Raw genomic sequence first — 6276 nt, forward strand, 5'->3', positions numbered from 1 at the left:
ACCGGAAGCCTCCAGAGCTTACCCGTCCAAGGTACATTCAGAGAAGTGATTCTTCGCTCAGGAGGATAAGTGAGATTGTTGACACACATTTTGAACCCAAAAAACATTGAAATACTGTGTTGGACGCCCCAAAACTAACTATACACACAAGGAATCCCTAAAATATCTGTAAATTGAAGTTCAGTGTTTCAGTGATGACAACTTATCGAAACCCATCAGAGCAAAGAGACTAATACTCAACCCAGGAAAGATCAAAAAAATGGTGCTAGATTCAAAGGGTTCCCAAACTAATGCATACAAGGACATTTCTTGTTTTATCATATTTAGCAAATAACATATTACAAATAATTATAATATTGAATCATGTCTTAGATTTTGCTCAGGTAGTAGAGCAAAGTTAATGTGTACTGTGTCATTCATATAGGGTATTTTTAAATGATTAGAAACTGGACAAGATATGACAAACTTGAATATGTACTGTTGAGAATGTTTTGTCCATTGCAATGAATGTTTTATTAATCTCAATGTGTCATTTTGTAGGATGGAAATTGTGGAGATGACCTTTTGTACCCTGGAGCACCAATTACCAAAGGTCAAAGTTTGCTCCTTCTAATGGCCTATGTCCTGAGGCATAACCTGACCGGGATTGCTCTGGACCATCTTTTACGGATTTTCCATGAACTTTTCCCTGCACTGATACCAGCAACCTCTTATCTCTTCCATAAATCCTATGGCCAATATGGCGAGTATGTGCCCCATTTCTACTGCCATCAGTGTTCTAATTATATTGGAACAAAAGATTGTGGTTTGACACAGTGTGTTCTGTGTGGGGCAGAATTTGATGTGGATGCTAGTCTAGAAAAGGGTTCATATTTTTTGGTGATCAGTTTATCTTTGCAAATTAAAGAGATTCTGGAAAATCCCAACATCAAAATCCAAACACATACATCAACTCCAGGTTTAATTTGTGATGTGCAATGTGGAGGGGAGTATAGGAGGCTAAAAGACAGTGGAGTAATAGGTGATGATGATATCAGTCTGATCTGGAACACTGATGGGATCCCTGTTTTTAAAAGCTCTAGATGCCAAATATGGCCTATTCAGTGCCAAATCATAGAACTACACCCTACAGACAGGAAGAACAACATATGTGTTCCTTGTCTTTGGTTTGGAGAGAGAAAGCCTAATATTCAGACTCTCAGTTCCATTTGTAAAACAGCTGCAGGAACTTGAAAGTCATGGGATCACCTGGGGAGATGGTTGCACTTCAAAGGTGCATGCACTTGTTTGTAGTGCAGATTCAGTTGCAAGGCCACTTCTGCAAAATAAAAAGCAGTTCAATGGTATTTATGGATGTGACTACCATAGAGGTGGAGGCTCATATCCGTATGTAAGTCCTGAACCCCGTCTGCGTACAGAAGTTGAGCATTTTGACAATGCTATGAATGCAACACCACAGCAGCCTATCATGGGAGTGAAAGGCCCAAGTCAACTAATGAAATTAGACAAATTTCAAATGGTGCGAGGCTTTGTTCCAGAATATCAGCATAGTGTATGCCTTGGAGTTACAAGACAGCTGACTTCTCTGTGGTTAGATTCCACAAACCATCAGCATGGTTGGTACATAGGCACCAAAACTGAGCAGATCGACGAAGTGCTTAAAAAAATTTCACCACCAACCGAGATCACAAGAGTACCGATCTATGCGAGAGAGAAAGTTCTGGAAGGCGTCTGAGTGGAGGTCGTTTCTTTTGTTTTATGCTTTGCCCGTTTTAAATGGCATCCTCCCCAGAAAATACTGGAATCATCTTTTCCTTTTGGTTTTTGCAGTCTATCATCTCCTGCAAGAAAGGATCAGAGACGCCGAGGTGGTGATAGCCGAGCAGGCATTGAAAGAATTTGTCAGGGAGTTTCAGGGGTTATATGGCACAGCTAATGTGTAATTTAATGTGCACCTCATGACACACTTGGCTGTGAGTGTGAGGAACTGGGGACCACTGTGGGCCACATCCACATTTTCCTTTGAATCTTTTAACGGCACCCTGTTGACATATTTCAATGGCACAACTCATGTAACTGTCCAAATAATGAAAAGGTACCTTAGGGAGAAGAGTCTCACAAAGAAAAGTGCAACAGTGATGCAAAATGCGAATGAGGATGTCAAAGATATTTTCTCTGAACTACAGGGCAGAAAGTGTTCTACTGACAAATCAGTTCAAATCAGTGCCCATGTAAGAGTTTTCGGAAAATCAGTACAGACAGATGTTTCGGTTTTACACATGCTTGCAATAGATGACCTACTAGGTGTTAGAGTGAAACAAGCCTCCTACTACAACCGTTTCATTGTGGATGGAATACTGTATCACTCTGACACAAACAGCAGCCTTCAGAAAAGAAGTTTGGTCGTTTCTGGTGCAACACACTGTGTTTTCGTCAAGGAGCTTGTTAAGTCTGGAAGGTTGCTGTGCAGAGATACAACACTAAATATTGCATCAAGCTTTGTGTATGAAGTGTCTGAGTGCAATATAGTGTATGCCATCCATCCAGAGTCATTGGCACGCAAATGTGTCATGGTTGAATCCAGGGAGAAGGTACATGTTATTCCTCTACCAAACAACATTGAACGAGACTCACGTGGCTGGGCATCAAGGAAATTGCTGTAAGCTGAGTACTGCAAATAAGTCCTGAAATATTGATACCTATTTAATTGACATGTAAATACAATGTCTACAAATAATTACTGTTCTTTACCTGTTACATAAAGTGACCCTTCTGTCAATCAAGTGTTTGTGCATTAATACATGATGGTAACAGTGTAGACTTGTATGTACTACCTCAACAAGACGTGGAGCCTAATGAAAAAATATTATTTGAATAAAATATACTTAGTCCACACTGCAGCATTTTATCATATTACCCTTTCAGAAATCAGCCTAACAATGTAAATACACATTCCATTAGTAGGCTACAGTAAATTAATACATTTCCACTAAGAGCATTTGCATTTCAGCATATTTTCTGAAAGTACTTTGAAATGCTAATAAAAGTACAAAAATGCACTTATATTTTAGTGCACTTTGTTTACAGTGTACTAAAATCACACTATTGATCAAGTGAAATCAGTGTACACTTTCAAAAATTATACTAACTCTGTATTACAAATAAGTGTACTTCCTAAAAGACCACTAAATTACCACTATAAACTTTTCTATTTTAACATATTTTATGAAAGTACTCTGATATGCCACTCAAAATACACTTATTTTAGAGTACTGTATAAAATGTACAGAAGTAACACTTCTAATAAAGTGAGATCATAGTACACTTTCAAAAAGTATACTAACAATTGACTTCCAAAAATGATACAACCCATAAGTACACTGAATTACTACTCTAAGTATGTTGAATTTAATACACTTAAAAAAAAAACTTCTATAACATTTAAAATACACTAACAACAAAGTACACTTTCAAGAAGTACAATTAGGAAACACTTAGATTATTACAAAAGTAGTATACTTACTTTTTGGACTCTGAAGTTGAACTTAATTACATTTATTTTGAAGTATACTTTTTGAAGTACATATTAAATACACTTCAAATAAAGCACAAAAACAGAAGCATACTTATTTTAGACTTCATGTGCTTTAATTATATTACTAATACACTAAAGTATACTACTTTTTTACCTGGGATGGGTCCTTCCCCTTCCAAATGGAAACAGGCGGGCGGTGTAGCAAGCGCAATGCACTGTGGTAGTTGGAGGATTTCTTACTTTGAGCCAGAGAGACCACTTTCTGCCTTTTTTTTGCACATTTAGAATACATAGAATTATTTACTTCATATAACCTTCATATCTCCACTGGTGAAGTATCCCTTTAAGTATTTGCAAATTAGTATACTTTTTCTAAGTACACTGAAATACAGCTTAAAATGAACTTGCATTAAAGAGACCTTTATGGAAGTATACTTAAATTTACTTCTAATGAAGTATAATTAATGTGCACTTCAATAAAGCTTTTTAATAGTGCATTACAAAGGACTTGAAACTAAGTGTACTTTTCAGAAGTACACTTAAGTACAATACACTTAAAATAAAGTATACTTTTCAAGTACACTAAAAGACCGCTATACCTATTTGCAATTTAGTATACTTTTACTAAGTACACATACCTACAATTTAAAATGCACTTACAATAAAGTACACTTTTATTAAGTACAATGCAATACCACTTTAAGTATTGCAGAATTAGTACACTTATTTTTAAGTACACTCAAGTTTAACTTAATGACATCTATTGTGAAGTACACTTTTTAAAAGTATATGTTAAATATAATTTAATCTAAGCACAAAAAGTAAAAGTATACTTTTACTAACTTTTGTATAATTAAATCATACTTGTAATACACTAAAGTATACTGCTTTTTCACCTGGGACACCAGTCCCAGCGGAGCCTGCTGCCCTTTGCAACACCACCAACCCCACCTATCCACAGCCTTTTGCCTTTGGTAAGTCCTAACAATCACGTTGCTATACATAGTTGTTTACATAATGACGCTGTTTCACTGCTTTATATGATGAAAGTTGAGCTACATCTAACCACACCTACATTGCCACATTCGAGTTATTGGAATTACTGTAGTGAGTGTAACATAATTCACCTACAGTATTTTGTTATGTGTTGTTCTTTACACTGTGTTAGGCATGTCTTTTACTGTCTCTGTGCTTCAGGGATCGCTGTCCCTTTAAGGATTACGAGCTTCTCATGACGCGGAGTCCGATGCGGCATATGTTTTCTTGCAGCACGTTTTGATTCCTGTTTTTCTAAAACTAAATAAACGAGTCACACAACTGTGTGCTCAAGGTGCGAAATTGTATCCTTCATTTAATACAATTTCCACATTACAATGAAATGATGCATTGTGTGTACCTGCATATCAGTACAATGAGAAGTTGAAGGGTAAAAACAATAAGTCTGTTGTCCACTATTCCTCTCTGTTGTACGTTACAGCCAAAAGAAGTAGGGCCAGTGATGTTGCAGGGAGCATACGGGATATGCAGGAATCCGATGAGAGGCGGCAGGAGCAGGAAGAGGAGTTGCTGGACCGTAGACTCCGGGTCGCTCGAGAGGAGGCCCTACAGGATGCCATCGATGCTAGACGGCATGAGGATGAACGAGCAAGGCAGCAGATGGAGCAAGTTGCAGCATTCAACGCAGCCTTCCTCCAAACCTTCAGCCAGATGGTGCGGGTGTATGGACACCGTGACCCTGTGCATCCAGCCATTCAGGCCCTGAGCCTCTGAACCTTTTTTTTTTTTTGTGTGAAGACTTTTTAAAAAAAATCAAATATTTAAATAATTTGTTGGTTTCTATACATTTTCGATATATACATTTGATTGTCACCTTGAAGTTGAGTTACACACTTCTACCCTGAATTGTTTTTAAACTTTTTGTTCGGGGTAGCTCAAATTTCACACATGGGGAAAGTGGACATAGCATTGCTTCACTTTTCAATTCAAATAGGGGAAACCAGTAAGATGCCTGCCATATTATTTAGGCCTAAATTATTGGTTCTGCGCTGTAAATTTGATTTAAGTCATTTGAAGTTGAGGTTCGTATTTAGTTTGATCAAAACGGCCTATTGCAGTGTTATTTTTAATGCAGTGGCACAATTGATTTTAATGTATTTAGTCAAGCCTCTAAACCACTAGTCACCCTCAACTCACTTTTTTTCAAAGAGCATCAATTGTAATCTACATGGAATTACAGCATCCACTCATATTTTCACAAAATATGAAACGACAGATTCAAGCAAAGGTTTTTATTTGTGTAAAATATATACATGTACAAGACTGCAAAGTGGTCAAAAACTTGAATCTGCATTTATATTAAATTAACTGTTCAAATAGCGCATCACACCCTTTCTGACTTCCCTACTCTCCTCTCATGCCCCCTGTGCAAGTGGCACCATGGGCTCTGCTGCCACAGCTGCAGGAATGTTCCATTCCGTCTGGTAGTCCTCAGCATGTTTCACACAAAGGTTTTTGAGGGCAAGCCACAATCATCGTTTTGGCCAGTTTGATGCTGCTATCATTCCTTTTCAGAAGGCAACGCCACCCCTTAAGTCTTCCGAATGCATTCTCCACCACCACACTTGCCCTGCTGACTCTTTTATTATGTGTCAGGGAATGCTGTCAGGAGCCATTTCTGCAACGGATAGGAGTCCCACAGAATGCAATGACCCACATTTACCATGGCAATGTTCCTGTTACAG

Source organism: Pollachius pollachius (assembly GCF_949987615.1).
Source record: "Pollachius pollachius genome assembly, chromosome: 1".
In the NCBI taxonomy this organism is placed as follows: domain Eukaryota; kingdom Metazoa; phylum Chordata; class Actinopteri; order Gadiformes; family Gadidae; genus Pollachius; species Pollachius pollachius.